Source organism: Rattus norvegicus, chromosome 2 (assembly GCF_021556685.1).
Source record: "Rattus norvegicus strain SHRSP/BbbUtx chromosome 2, alternate assembly SHRSP_T2T, whole genome shotgun sequence".
Taxonomy (NCBI): domain Eukaryota; kingdom Metazoa; phylum Chordata; class Mammalia; order Rodentia; family Muridae; genus Rattus; species Rattus norvegicus.
Genome location: NC_141535.1, coordinates 105,954,424 through 105,970,158, shown reverse-complemented (window position 1 = coordinate 105,970,158; position 15,735 = coordinate 105,954,424). Strand labels below are relative to the sequence as shown.

General features: G+C 41.3%; 1 long non-coding RNA gene across 2 annotated transcripts in view; it reads left to right on the top strand.

Moving 5' to 3' along the window:
- Positions 1–1,411: 1,411 nt before the first annotated feature.
- LOC148006679 (uncharacterized) overlaps positions 1,412–15,735 on the top strand; it is an 81,188-nt gene continuing 66,864 nt past the window's right edge. Inside the window, exon 1 of one of the 2 annotated variants that reach the window (XR_015671448.1) lies at positions 1,412–1,578. This is a non-coding gene — a long non-coding RNA (uncharacterized LOC148006679). The remainder of the gene's footprint in view (positions 1,579–15,735) is intronic. The other variant, XR_015671447.1, reaches the window with a different exon arrangement.

The following is a 15,735-nucleotide window of genomic DNA, read 5'->3' as shown; positions in this document are numbered from 1 at the left end:
TTCCTAACACCTATGTACAACCTAGGTGCGGTGCTATACACACGTAATCCCAGGGCTGGAGAAGTGAAGACAGGAAGATTCTTCAGTTTGCTCCTCAGTCTGTCGGTCCAAATTGGTGCATGGTGACTTTGAATTTTAGTGAGACCCTTCCTCAAAAAATAAGGTGGCAATTGACAAAGGTTTACACTGGACTTCAATAACTGGTTCCACATATGGACATGTTTGTGAAAGAGTTTGTGTTTGTGTGTGTGCACACACATGTGCATGTCCAGAAAGCACAGCAAACAAACAGATGAGAGACAATTACGTAACTTATTTTTAACTCATTGTAAAATACTGCTACACCTTTAAGGATTATAGGATAATAGATGAATCAACGAATGGAAAAGAGGTTGTGGAAAAGGCACAAGATTATTGCTAGTCTCTTTAGTTCTTAAATTAGACTTGTAAAGCGCTTGGACTGAAGCCTATTCTCACTTTATAGATGAGGAATACAAAGCTGCAGGCAGTGGGTATAGGAAACTGCCTGAATTCTCACTGTTGGTCAGTGACGGCTTCAGCTTCAAACCTGGAATGATACGATTGGTATTGTTAGGGGTAAGCGTATGTGGCATGGCTGAGATAGAAATTTATATTTTCTTGCACTTTTTCCCGTTGTGCCTATTTTCCCTTCAAAAGCTCTATGCCCAGGCTGTACTTGGGAAGTTAGGAGAAGCAGACAGAAGCGAGAAGATGTACTGAGTCTGGCAATAAATGGTGGTGTCCAGCCTGGACTTCAAGACATGGAGAACTTTCCTGGTTTGCTTGTAACCTCCTTGGAACCAGGGAATAAGTGAGTGCAGTGTCCTTAGAGAGGCTTGATGTCAGACTCTGGGGCTTCCTGCCCCCAAAGATGTCTGTGCTAAGGCTGGCAGGAGTAAGTAGAGCTGTGTGACAATGACAACATGTTTTGGAGGGCTTGCTGTGAAGATAAGAGGATTCTGTCTGAGAGGAATGTTCTGAGTAACTTCCCCAAGGATGTTTGCACAAGGCAGTAAGGTCCTGGAAGACTAAGGACCAATACTCAAATAATTTGCCTTCGGGATGAAATGAAATATTGTGACATTTCAGCGGAAAGCAGAGCTGGTGTGATGTTAGGCGTGTGGGCCCAAGGCCTTCCTCCACGTCAGCAGACTTGCGCAGAGAACGGTCTTTTGTGCTCTTAATACTACTATCAACTCAACATGATTTTAGGTTATCATTGGGATGCGCCAGCCACTGAATAGCTTAGCTGTTCAGAGAGTGCTAATGAGCCCAAGGTCAGGGTTCTCATTTCCACACAGACAAATACACTTAGGGAGAAAGAGACCTTCAGCTCCAGGTCCACAGGGAGAATCTAACCCACATAAACTCAGTCAGTGGAGCCAGGTGAGAGGCTGGGAATGAGTCAGCACAAAGCCTGACTGCAGGGCAAAACATGAGTGCTCACGCTTGATACCCCTGAGCACAAAGTGCTTATGGAAAAGCATATGCTAGGCACAATAGCCAATCACAGACCAGAAGCAGCTCCGACCAGCTCTGGGCAGTTGGACTTACAGGGTAAGGCTTCTATCTTTCATTGGTCAAATGCCACATCGGTAGTGAAGACCTCAGCTACAATTAACTCATATTATGATATGATTTATTAAACTAATACAGTAGTTTATTTGACTTGTTTTAAAGTACCCAGAATCAGACTTCAGGAGCTGAATATGTTAAGCAAGTGCTACTGAGCTAAATCATCCAGTTCCCTGATAATGTAGATTTTTTTAAGAAGCATGTTTAAAAATCTGAAAAAAATGGGTCAGGAAAGATAGCTAATGGTTAAAAAAGCTAATATACTGTCTTGCTGAGAGCCAAGGTTCAGTTTCTAGCAGCTGGAGTTGGATTCCCAGGACTCACATTAAAGCTGTGTGTGGTGGTGTGCATTTGTAATCCTAGTGCTGAGGGGAGGGGGTGGGGGTAGAAAGAGGCGGAACTTAGGATCTCACTGGTTATCCAGTCTAGTCAAACAGTGAAGTCAATGAGAAATCCTGTCTCAACAAAGATAGCAATAAAATAAGACATCCAATGTTGATCTCTAGCTTACACACATATACACACACATACACACACACGAATACATACAACACACAAACACATAATCACACGCAAACACACACTACACTTATACATACACACAAACACATAAACGCACAAACATTAGAGCAGGAGGGTTGTGGAGAGTGATTTGAATCAAATAAACTGGTCTGGTGGAAGGATGGAGGCTGTGTTATTAAAGCATGAAGACAGCACATATCTTCTTGCATGGTCACATTGTTCTAGGGTCAGATTTTCTGCTGGATTATGTTCCTGTGATATACTCCTTTACTTTCTGGGCCAAGCAGAGACTGCGTCCTAGGAATATTGTATGTCCATCAGTCAGCCTGTACCCAGCAGTCAGAAGGGAGTGAATTGTTCTGCCTAGATTTGTCAAAGGAATTTATATGGGAACAGGTTTACTCAGGAGCAGTCTTGAACAAAAGGCCTAGCTGATGGCAATTAACCTCAAACAGGAAGCTCTTTGGTCTGTAGAGTGTTTGGGGCACTAAATATTTTTTTTTTCATGAAAATCCTTCCATTTGATATTACTGAATACTGTCACAATTTTGAATTCCTTGGAGCAATTTTATTTTTAATTAACGTTTAAAAACCTTTGCTTTGCGCATATGTACATAGCAAAATGGTCCTGAGCCAAGACTTTTTTCCCATAAAAGATTATGTTCTTGACCTTTCTTCAAACAATTATTTCATCAACTGCTTGAAATACAAAAAGAGACTATGACAAAAATACAACAGTCGCCTAACACTTCAACCAAGACTTTTATCTTGAATAGAACAAATAAAGGAGATTATTATTGTTATGATTTTTAGTCGTTCCAGGTAGAATAACCCATTTTTCAAATAATAAGGAAATTAAATGGCTTTCTCTTCATAACTGATAATCAGACCCAACCAATTTCATATCTTTTGGAAGAAGACGAACTCTTTGGAGGATATAATGAACAAAAGTAGACTCTGGTTATTGAACATTTATTGTGTAAGTAGAAAATTTAGATGAGGATTTGAGAAGAATATTTTGAGGCTCTCTTCATACTTGGGGACACTGAACAGGTTGCATAAGTAATTGCTTTGATTGACAGGCGGAGGTCATCTTTTGTTAGGTGTGACACACAGTATTGTTCCAGACATAAATTCTCTGGTGTAAATTTCACTGATTTTCGAACAGACCAGTTCTCTTCAGCAAAGCATCACACAAAGGAGCCAAGGGGAAACAGCATGGCTCCTGTTTAATTTTGCAGAGGATGGGCCCATCCACTCTCCTCTTCTGTGCTTCTTTTTAGCAGATTCCAATAAAAAGGAATTCTTGATCTTTTTGTAGCTGTGATGTGGAAGGCTAATATTTTTTTCTTTTTTTTTTAATTTAGAGAATACTTTATTAGTTTTTGTAATCAAACCCACGTAGATAAGACCTTACATATTTAATACAGTGCGTTACCCCTGTACAAATGGAAAAAACTTAAGTTCAACACTTCTAGACCAATATGGCTGTTAATTTCTGTACAGTGGAAAGGCTAATATTTGTGACTCCGAATAAAACTTCCCTTCTATGCCATAAACACGATTTTAAGTATTTTTAAAGGTTTTAAGTTTTCCACTGAAAAAACACACTCATGAAGTCTGAACTCAGCTTTCAATTGCCATGTGTCTCAATGGAGAAAAACTATGGATCATCTAGAGCACATGTGACACCCAGAGCTACTTTCCCTCAGTGAACCACACCTCATGCTTTGTGAATGTGCCTGTTACAAACACTTTACATCTGATCTTAGGATACATTGTACAGTTGTGTGTGTGTGTGTGTGTGTGTGTGTGTGTGTGTGTGTGTGTGTGCAGGTCCATGTGCTTGTGAGCATACACATGACAGAGGGGGACAAAAACTTTCTGCTCTATCACTCTGCATTTTGCTGCTTTGGGACAGGGTCTTTCAAAGAACCTGGAGCTTAGCTGATTGCCAGCAAGCCTTAGGGAGCCTCGTGCCTCTGCTTCCCACAGTAAATATTAGAGGCATGTGTTGCCAAGCTGGGCATTTTTACATGGAAGTTGAAGACTTGAACTTGGGTCCTCACCCTTCCACAGCATGTACTCTTACCTGCTGAGCCATCCTCCCAATATAATTTTTTTAAAGATTTATTCATTATATGTGAGTAGTACACTGTCTCTGTCTTCAGATGCACCAGATGAGGGCGTTGGATCCCAGTACAGATGGTTGTGAGCCACCATGTGGTTGCTGGAATTTGAACTCAGGACCTCTGGAAGAGCAGTCGGTGCTCTTAGCCACTGAGCCATCTCTCCAGCCCCTAATATAATTTTTTAAAATATGAATATTTGCTTTTATACTACATCTTTAAAAAATGAAATCTTCAATTAATTAAACTTCTTTTTATAGATGCTGATTACAAGCAGGGGAAAATATATAAAACTATATGTTTGTGAGAAGCAGTTCAAGAATGCTTTCTTCCTTGTCTACAATCTACAAAGTGAAGTCAATGTGAGTTTGCATTTGTTAGAGTAGTTAGAAATGAGAGAGTTCTTCTAAATCAATCATATGTCCCAGGCCATTGGGTAGATAGCAATCAAGATAACTTTGTAATAAATTATTTCTTTGGGCAGTCTAATGACAGTGGTATTTACAAACACAGACACAGACATTTACACAGAGAAAGAGACACACACACACACACAAAGACACAAACACAAAGAGGGAGGAGAAAGAGGGAGGAAGAGAGGGAGAGGGTGAGGGAGAGGGGGAGAGAGGAAGAGGGGAAGGGAGGAAGAGAGAGAGAGAGAGAGAGAGAGAGAGAGAGAGAGAGAGAGAAGAGAGAGAGAGAGAGAGAGAGAGAGAGAGAGAGAGAGAGAGAAGAGAGAGAGAGAGAACTCAGTGATCCCATCTTTAAACCTTGTCTTGTCTACTGAATTAGGCCTTACCTTCATCTCCTATATCTGGATAAGGTGCTTATCTGGACAAGATGCCCCCTCTCAGGTTTTATCTGTGAGATTGGTATGTCCTATTCTAATTGCAAACTTAATTGCATTTTCTTTAGGAATTTCTAAACTCCTGAGATTGTGGGCATCTTATTTATCGCCTCATTCTCAGATTCTAGCCAGGTGCATGGCTTGTGATTATCTTTCAGTAAAAAGTTGGTAATCTCTGGGGTTGGGGATTTAACTCAGTGGTAGAGCGCTTGCCTAGCAAGCGCAAGGCCCTGGGTTCGGTCCCCAGCTCCGAAAAAAAGAAAAAAAAAAGTTGGTAATCTCAGCAGAATAAAATTATTAGTATCTAACAGAATGAAGGAGGCAGCACTCCTAGCCACAGACACTCCCACCCTCTGCTCACCCCCGCTTTGCTCTCCCACCCTCTGAGGTCAAGCATGTCCTGGCTGATGAGTTTCCCCATTTGTGAACCAACAACCAGAATAGGAGGCAAAATGATAGGCTTTCACGGGCCACCACACACATGTGGCATTTTGGAAGAGTCATTTTGAAGAAGAAGTGACATTTTGGTTCAGCCTAAAAAAAAAAAAAAAGCTCTTAAACTTTCATCTCGATAAAAACCAATGACTGAGCTTCCCAGTCACACTCAGAGGCAGCTGAGCATAGTGGGCCCTTCAGTGACCTCGAGACACCAACACAGATACAAAACTGGAAGACAGACCAGGCCTGGTTTTTCTGTGTTTAGAACAATGTTATAATACTACTTACTCCATGATCCATTCAAAATGGTGGGGCAGAAAGGATGAATCTGCCCAGCATTGGTCCTGAGCTAACTCAGAATGTTTCTTTCCTACCCTCAGACAGATCCAGTTCATTTCAGTAAATTTTGCTTTCAAAGTTTTTCTTTGAAAAGCCATAAACAGGGGCTGGGGATTTAGCTCAGTGGTAGAGCGCTTACCTAGGAAGCACAAGGCCCTGGGTTCGGTTCCCAGCTCCGAAAAAAAGAACCCCCCCCCCAAAAAAAAGAAAAGCCATAAACATGTTACCTTGTATTGGGGCCAGTTGATAAAACGTTGTATGTCAGAATGTGGTAACTACTTACTGTTGCGGTCACTGGGGTTTGATGGTTGCTTGCTGAGCTGTGACAAAGACAGGCCAGCATTTGGGGAAAACAGTGTATGTTCTAGATGGACATCTAGTAAGAATTCCTTGGGCAAAGAAGGAACTTGGGTTTGAAGATTGTGTAAGTATCCAGGACAACAGGAGCTTGGTGTCTAGAACATTTACTTGTAGATATCAAGTCCTCCTCAATGTGGGGCGCAGGGGCCCTACAATTTTCCATCCCTTCTTCCTCAGGACTTGCCAAAGGTTGTAATTAGACATGTATCTACGGATTGCTAGTCCAACTCTTATTAGACAAAGACCACGTGTTTTCCTACTTTGTTTGGTTTTGCACAAAGTTTGAGATGTAATGAACATGCTTTTCCTATTTTTAACAAGCAAATAAGTCATTTTTAAAGCAACTCACACATAAGTGGATAAATAATTGAAGAAATGAATTACTTTGAGCCACTGCAGGGATTGTTAAAGAGAAAGGCAGGAGCAGAATTATCAAATAAATGCAGGTTAGGATAAGACAGTAGGCCTCGATTCTTCAAATACCTGGGCAAAGGCATTTCATAACTTCTGGTCACTGGAGTAGTAGGTCCCAGGGCTGTGAATTAGGACACAGTAGACCTATTCAAGAAACAGAATGGCCTGGCTGGGTCTTGCATCCCTGTTTTCCATGGATAATGCAAGGCTGACCGAATATGTTTTGAAAGGTCTAGCTCATTCCATTCTTTTTGTTGCTCAGAAGACATTTGGAGCTGTTTTGCTCTTATTTATTGTTTTGCTTGTTTGTAGTTAGTGTCTGAACATTTTTACTGAAACTTTTGCTTTTATCCTCTGCTCACTAATCCATTTAGACCTAAGGCACTGGGAGTTAGAGTGAACAAAGCTCTTTTAAAATTCTTGTTTTTTCTAAGTTCTTTGGTCCTGCATGGCCTGTCATATCTGAAGTGAGAATGCCAGCAATGAGGTCATCAGCTAAAGGTACTTGCTGCCTAGCAATCTGAGTTTGATTCCCAGAACCCGCATAGTAGAAGAGCAGTGACTTGCAGGCTGGCCTCTGACCTCTCCTCTCACGCACATGTACCAAGTGAGAACTTTTGAGTTGGTGCACTGGTCTGGAAGCCCAACTGGACTTCGACCTCTTCTTCCAGCTTCACTTAAACCTCTTTTCTTTGTTTTTTTTTTTAATATTTTTTGATTATTAAAATATAATTATGCTTGTGGGAGGCTGGAGAGAGTAGTTCGGTGGGCTGCTTCTGCCATTCCCCTGCCGATGGAAGAATCAGATCCCTTCCATCATACTAGCATGATGTTCAAGGATGCAGTGACTCTCCCAAAACAACCTGTCCCTTGAGAGTGGCTGATGCACCATCCTGGAATGCTTCATCTCTCATTCACCAACAGGTCAGTTCCAGTCACATCCCCTCTCCAATAAACCACGATGCTTCAGGCTAACCCTGTGTGATAAAACTGTGGCAATTCTAATAACAGCCACCACAAATCCTGCCTGCCAGCCCTTTGTTCTAACCTCTAAGCTACTTGCAGCAAGGACAAATGTTTTCAGGAAAATAAGATGACACTGCATTGGTCACCGTGACACAATTGTTCCTCTTGTCAGAACTTCCAATCAAAGAGCAGGGAGTCCCAGAGTGAATGTCTACCCTCTGGTCACTCCACACCTGGTTTCAACTTACCTTTTATTTTTAACACAATCTGAGTCACAAAAGCAATGGGGAAAGTGGAAAAAAGAATCCAAGCCAAAGGGGCAGGGGACAACAAAGTAACCATTGTTACACTTTTCTTAAGCAGAGTGGTTTGTCTTTGTGTTTCAGAGTTAGTAGCAGGGTTCCTACAAAAGTTGCTTAAGTGGGTGACATCCTAACTGACAGAATTTGAAGATCAAGAGAGTGTTCAGAGAAACTTCAGGTGGTCTCACAGGGGGCTGACCCGTTCCCCTGAATCCTTTCGGCTCTTACCTCTGAAGTAGGTTAGCATCCTGTTGTCCTTTGCATCCTGTTGTTTTGGGGTTCAGGGAGAGACTCCTGGGGAATAGTATATGAACAGTCCACAACCGAGGAATTATTATTCCTGGACACAGATACATTTATTGTTCTCGATTGCATGCACACATAATTCAAATTCTCCAGTAACTCTGTCCCTCTTTCCAGCTGTGTGGTATGTGTCATCTAAATATTTTCACTGAAATCTTGCCTATTAATCTTCGGCCTCAGAGTCTAGTTAGCAATCAGGCACTCAATTTAACTGTTCCCTCTCCGAGCAGCTATGAGGCTGGAATTCAAGATTCTGTATGTATTTTAAGCAGCCCAATACTTCCGTGTCTTGTCATGGACACAAATCTAGCAGGAGCTGTCAAGGGAGATGGGCTCTGGCTTAACTAATGAGATCTGTAAACAAGACTCAGGAAGCTGTGGTTTTCACTTTCTCTGTTTTGAAATGCTGTTTGCTTTGTTGTGTGAACAGTATGTGAATTAACTATATGCATCGAGATTTCTTACCCAGTACTGTTATACAATTTAGTACCCTCATTGGTTATTGCTTTGAAATTTTCATGCACAGATAAAACCAAGGAGACACAACCTTGTGTTGCTGGGGGGAGGGGCGAGTCTCCTTTCAGTTCTACATTTGGAATGTTTAAGCTTCCCTAATTAAACATATGACAACAAATTCACTAGTAAAAGGATGAAGGGAGAGGTCAGACAAGCCAGCAGTTTATCATGGAAAGAGTCAGCATAGACTTCTTTATATCAGAGATTAAGCAATATCGAAATGCAGCTTTAGGGCTGAGGCGAGGGCTCTGTCAGTAGAGTGCTTTCGAGGCAAGCCTGAGGACCTAGTTTGGTCCTCAGAACACATATGAAAGCAAGTACTGGAGCCATAAGACAGGGTAGTCTCTAGTGTTGGAAAAGAATAAATGTGATGTCAAACAAAGGAAAACACAAACAAAGCAAAAGCAACGTGGCAAGGAACTTGGTGTACAAAGGGCATGCCAGAACCCAGACAGGGCTAGTAAACATACGCATGGCCAAGTGACCTCTGATTTTTATCTCTATACAGGTGGTGACTGTGTCTCCTTCCACTGGTGCAAGCTTGATTTCACAATATGACTCAGTAGGCTCATTGGCACGCAAGGGAAGAGGGGAGCTCAGAGAGTATGGGCTCTTGTTAGGAGAACACTTTCTCACTTTAAGACCCAAAGGTCAACCATGCTAGCTGATTCAGAGAGCTCAAGGCTTAGTGAAAGACCCTGTTTCAAAAATGGAACATGGAGAGTGAGTGAGGAAAATATACATGTGAACACTACAAACATAGGCAACACACAGCAAAAAGCAAAAAACACAGCTCTAAACCAGTAGATGCTTTAGACGTAGCCATAGCTATCTGCTATGTGTGAATTTAAGCGTCCTCATGATTCCAGACTCTGCTTTACTGAAGTAGCTGCTTGTCAAAGTTTCCTCACTCCTCACCCAACTGCTACCAGACAATGGGGATGTGCCTACACTGTGGTCTGCAGAACAAACAAAAAGAGAAGAGAAAGAAGATAGTATGAGTCTGAGGTGTGAGGTGGAACATTGCAGTTGGGAAATCCCCAGGCTTTTACCCTAAAAAGAAAAACCAAACCAAACCAAAAACCAGAATGATCTTGTAAAGGAAGTCTGAAAAGAATTTTAATGGCATTCACTGTGAGTTAAGAAAAACATCTATAGAGAAGCCTTGCTTTCTGTCAAGTAGCAAGTCTGAGTCCAGTCCCAGGTGTTTGTGTCTTTACTGCTCCAGTGGCCAGTTGTTAGGCAGAACTAGGCTGATTTTGGTTTGTTTACTTGATTTGTTTGTTAGTTTTGTTATTTTTGCTTGTTTCTGGAGTATACATGCATTTCTCACACAAATAAAACTAGCCACTCAATATAAAACAAAACAAAACTAAAAGCCACTTCTTCCAGGAATAACAAAAGTTTACAACAAAATTTAAGTTAAAAATTTTTTTCTTTCTCCAAGCAGATTTAATTTGGAAGCAGGAACCAAGAACCATTAGACAATGGCGGTCTACCTATAACTTGCCTTCAATAATGGCTTGTGTGGCCAATGAAAGTCAGGATTGGGGAAAGGGGAGGGACATTGGGGGTCATGGGGAACTTCTCTGTCACTTCAAGGTTACACAATGTATACAGGAAACATTTGAGGGCGGCTCTCCGTTAACCAGGAAGATTAGTTAATCTCCTGTTTCACCATAAAATACATTTTTAACCATGGTTTATGAACTATAAGCAAAGCCTCAATGTGGCAGGCTCAGTGCCTCCCTTGCTACGGTTGGAAGGTTCTATGAGTTGGTCATGTTGACTTAGGCAATCAGGAAATTGAGATGGGTTCTTGGCCCCAGCCAGGCTGACAAAGACTTTTTAGTAGCTTACTGATGCAGCCAGCCTACTTCCAAGTCCAGCCTGTTCTTGGAAAATCTATTGCTGTGTTCTTAGGGTGGATCAGATTCCTGAAGGCAAGAGATGGATTAACTGTCCAGGTGCCGCAGCCAATTCCTGCTAATATTAATACATCCCATCAATACAAATGTCCACCTTTATAAAGTGAAAATGATCTGCTCTTCAAAGTGGAGAAATCAGCAGCTTCCTTTGATCACAGGGATTTCTGAGCACCTTCATTGCTAGCCTGGATTATGTAGGTCACCTTCTAGTTCTTTGTCTAGACACAATGCATTATTCCTAAAAACCTTTGGGGAAGCCTAGGGCTATAGCTTAGACAGTAGAGTGTCTGCTACTCTAGTATGCAGGCTGCCCTGGGTTTGATCTCCAGGACTGCATGCATCTGGCATGGTACACATTCCTGTAATCCTAGGCCTTAGAAAGTGGACGTAGAAGGATCAGAAGCTTATGTTCATCTTTGGCTATATACAAAGTTCGAGACTAGCCTGGGCTACAGTATAGACTGCCACAAAACCCACTAACCAAAAGTCTTGGAGATTACAATTGTTCTCATGTGTATTAAGTATTTATCATAGGTTTATTGTATGAGAAGAGATGAGGTAGTCCTATGGTCCCGTGTCTTTATCTCATATGTAAAGAGTTAAAGCTGGCAGAGTGACCTGGGTCGCTGATGTCACTAAGCTGCAGGGTCACAGTTGACCTTCAATGTGAGCACATGGCTAATTTCTGAACTATTCTCACTAGTTCTGTGTGTTCAAACTCCTCTGTAAGAAAAGAACCTAAGAGAGCATTTTAATTATATCTGTGACATTCAGCATTCTCACCTCTAAGATGTTGTGACAAAGTCACCAGGACTACTGTGGAACTGAGAGGGGCAGCTATTTACACAGCTTCCTGGGCAGGGGACAGTGATCCAGCTGGGGGTGGAGCATCTGTAACATTCATCTCTCTGAATAACTCCTGTAACTGAAGTGCAATTTGGTTTCTACTTCAAATCCCACATATTATCAAATCCTGCATAATATCAAATCACCAGTTGACCTTCCAGGTACATGGGGATTATGTTTTTCATCTTAAATCACAATAGTTTTGAAGTTCCCTTTCTAAAATGTGAAACAGTAAAAGAAACAAGAGAAACAGTGAAAGGAGCATTACTTCTGAGAGGAAAATTATCAAAACATTTGCACACGGACATCATTATTAATCCATATGTTAGTAAACATTGTAAAGACCCTGCTCTGTCTGGAGCACAGGGGCTCTGAGATTCATAATGACATAAGCAAAGTGGGAAATAGGATATGTGTCAAGAATCCAGAATGTAAATTATTTAAAAAAAATAACTTACGAGAAGCTTGGTTCTTTTTTTTTTAAGATATATTTATTTATTTTATGTATGTGAGTACCCTTCAGACACACATAAGAAGAGGAAACTGGATTCCATTACAGATGGTTATGAGCCACCATGTGGTTGCTGGGAATTGAACTCAGGACCTCCAGAATAGCAGTCAGTGTTCTTAACTGCTGAGCCATCTCTCCAGCCTCCAGAGCTTGGTTCTTATGCTAAGACCTGAGAGAATATTTTTGCTGTTAGTATTGTCTGTCAACTTGCCAGGACCTAGCATCACCTAGAAAACAAACCTCTGGGCTTTTCAGAGAGGATTTCTAGATTCAGTTGCCTGAGAAGGAAAGACCCACCCCTTGATTGTGGATTCCCATAGGTGGAAGTTCCCTGACTGAATAGAAAGGTGGAGAGTGGTGAACTCTGGCATCCACACTTCCTGACTGAGGCCTGAAAGTAAAGGACTGCTGCATGTGCCTACCATGCCTTCCCTGCCTCAGTGGACTTGGAGCCGTTAGATGGGAAGCCAGAATAAACCTGCTCTTCATTAAGCTGCTTTTGCTGGACGTTTGATCATAGCAACAAGAAATGTAAGCATCACCTCCTCTCAGTAGACATTGTGATTGAGTGATGGATTTGTAGAGCTCTGTCTTGTTAAGTGCCTCAAAACAAGCTAAAACCTGATGAACAGAAATGGGAGTAGGTGTTCCAGGGCAGCTTGAGGGAGAAGAGTGACGCAGGATGCACTGTCTAAAATTAATGGAGAAGAATGGTTTCAGGAGATCTTCTTCAGACAGTATTCCTTAAAGCATTCTTTTTAAAAAAAATTGTTGGACATCAGAGAAATAAGGAATTCAATAAAAATCCCAATAAAGGTATCTATCCCTGAAGCCAAGGCTGCTATCAATCCCCAGGGTTTCAGTACTCCGCTCCATTTGAGGACGCAGATAGATGACAGGTATGTGCTCGTGTGATTGTTTGTATTTGGGCCAATCAGTAGAAGCATGTCTCCTTGGTCAAACCCCACATCCACTTTTCTGAGTTTAGGACCCTGGGTATCTGTGGATTAAGTTTATAACCTGAGTCTCCAAGGACTCTGAAGAGGAGTGTTCCCCTCATCACCAGGTAACACAGTGTGCAAATCTTGTCTCCTTTGAGATCTGGAAGCTGGTTTGAACAGCTTGCGCTGTGTTAAGTAACATCGTTTGACTTTTCAAACTGTAAAAGTGCATCACTAGAGCAAAAGTCACCAATGGCTTCACAAGCCCACCCCTCCTACGCTGAGAAAGACTCACTGCTTCCAGCAGGTTGACAGTGTGGTAATCACACTGCTTGGCTTGTTGCCTTAAATCTACCTTATACCCTGGGCAGGCTTTCTCATCTCTCAGATCCTCCATCTACAAAATGGAAGGAAGCATAGCACCTATTTCTACAGTTTGAAGAAGAAGCTAGTTTACACAGAGTGCCCAGTCTAGAACTTTCTGTTAGCTCACAATTAGCAAGCCTTTAAACAAACAGCACACTAAGGATGCATGCTAGAGAAGTGCATTATGCTGAGTTATATTCCCAATGCTCATAATTTATACAAATATATTCTTATTTCTGGCTCACTGTGGGGAAGGCCAAGGGCAAGAGGACTCCATACAAAGCTCAGAAAAACTAGGCCCTGCTTTCTTGCTCCACACACCCACCCTTCCTTCTCTCTTCCTTAGCTCAAGCAACAACCCAGATACTGAGACCTGTTCACTCCGTGGGAAATTTTGAATGCCTTGCATTTCATAGTTCTGAAGAAAAGGATAAAATACCAGCATCATCCAGAATAATCCTCAGTGACATATTTAGTGTGTTCGTCTCTGAAGGTTTTTGCTTTGTTTTCTTCCCACTTAAAAAGCCTTCATTTCTGACGTTAGAAAAAATCTTACAACAGTCCCTGATAAGATGTATTTATGGAAAGGTCATTTTACAAAAACAGGCACTTTAAAAAACATTGAAACAGGAAATAACTTGATTCCTGAGTGAAAGACTATGCTCTAGGTAAATAGAAGAGTTTAGTGTCTTTTTTTTTCTTTGCACCTGACTGCAGTTAGGAAAACAGTGAGAGGCTTGGCTAATAATAGTGCCACAATGTGAACACACCTGGCATTCCTCAAGAGTTGAATGTGTGGTTTGTATCTGAGAGGATTTTTTATCCCAAGTTCATTTCTTCTCTTGCTATCACAAGATATGACGTAGAATTTCCTAACATGGAGACTGTCTAATTCCATTTACAGCCTCAGAGACTGGAAATAGATAATTAACCCACATAGGAACCTCAGAGGCTTTTGCACAGAACAGACGCAGCTTACCTAGCGGTTCTGAGGAACATTTCAGGGACTCTGGCCATGGCTATTCCAGTTCAAGTTGACTGTTAAAGAACTCTGTGATGTTCTTGTCTTTTCTGTGACTCAGTTTCCAAATGTGCAAAGTGGGTTTCTTTTCTTTTTTCTTTCTTTTCTTCTTCTTCCTTTTTTTTTTTTTTTTTGCAGTACTTTAAATCTTCACAGTCTGCCCCACCCCCAATTGGAAGTCAAGACAGAGAAAATTTCTGTGATCATTCACAATCCAAACTTAGGAAATCCGAGCTGGGAGATCTGACAGTTTCTTGAGACTCAATCTTTGGGCCTACTAAATGGTCTCATAATGATGAGTTGTACAGGACTTAATTTTGGCTGAATTTCCCCCACTCTCTTATTTATCTGTCCATCCCATCCATTCATCCATTCATCCATGATCCACCCATAATCTATCCATCCATCCATCTATTCATCCATCTATCCATCCATGGCTAACCCATAAACAACCAATCCATCCTAGACCCATTCTCTGTCTGTCTATCTGTCTGTCTGTCTGTCTGTCTGTCTGTCTATATCATTGATGATCTCTCTTCTGCCTACTTATTTATCCATCCATCATCCACCCATTCCTCTGTCATTCAAGCATCCATGTATCTATCCATTCATCATCCACCTACTCATTCATCCATTTTCACATTGAAGTCCCAAGCACTAAGAAAAGCTTTCCTAAGAATGTCTACGAGGAACTGACCCAGTGCCTATAACTCTAGGGTAACACTTTGAACCTCTCACTAGCTCATCGAGTCTCTTTAGAATATCACTCTTTAGCTGTCGGTCTAGTGAGATGGCTCTAGGTAAAAACTTGCCTCAAGAGCCTGATGACCTAAGTATCATCTCAGGAACCCATGGTGGAAGAAGAGAACAGACTATTGAGAGTTGTCTTCTGACTTCCACACATATAGAATGTCATAGGTAGAGTCTCTCATATACTACACATATGCATGCATTATATATATGCATGCACGTATACATACATACTTTTTAATAAAACAATCTCCCTCTTTGATTTGTTTGAGAGGTTGACTTGATAAAAGTATGGTCACCTTTTGTCACAGGGTCCCTTTCATCATGATTGAGGTAATAGAGAATGGGTTCAGTGAACTGTTGGTAGTTTTAAAATAGAAAGATGTCGAGACCTAAAAGAATGTAAATTTTAAAAAGAATGGGGTGCTTTATAACATTGCATTAACCTATTTTATTAATTCTTTGGGAAGTTTATACAGTGTGTTTTATCATATTCCCCTAACCTCCCCCAACTTCTCCAAGATCCACCATCATCTCTCTACCCACCCAACTTTGTGTCCTCTCTCTCTGTCTTGCTCCCGATCTAACCCACCATCAAGTAAGTTTTTTGTTTCGTTTTGCTTTTTCTTAAAGAAAATGA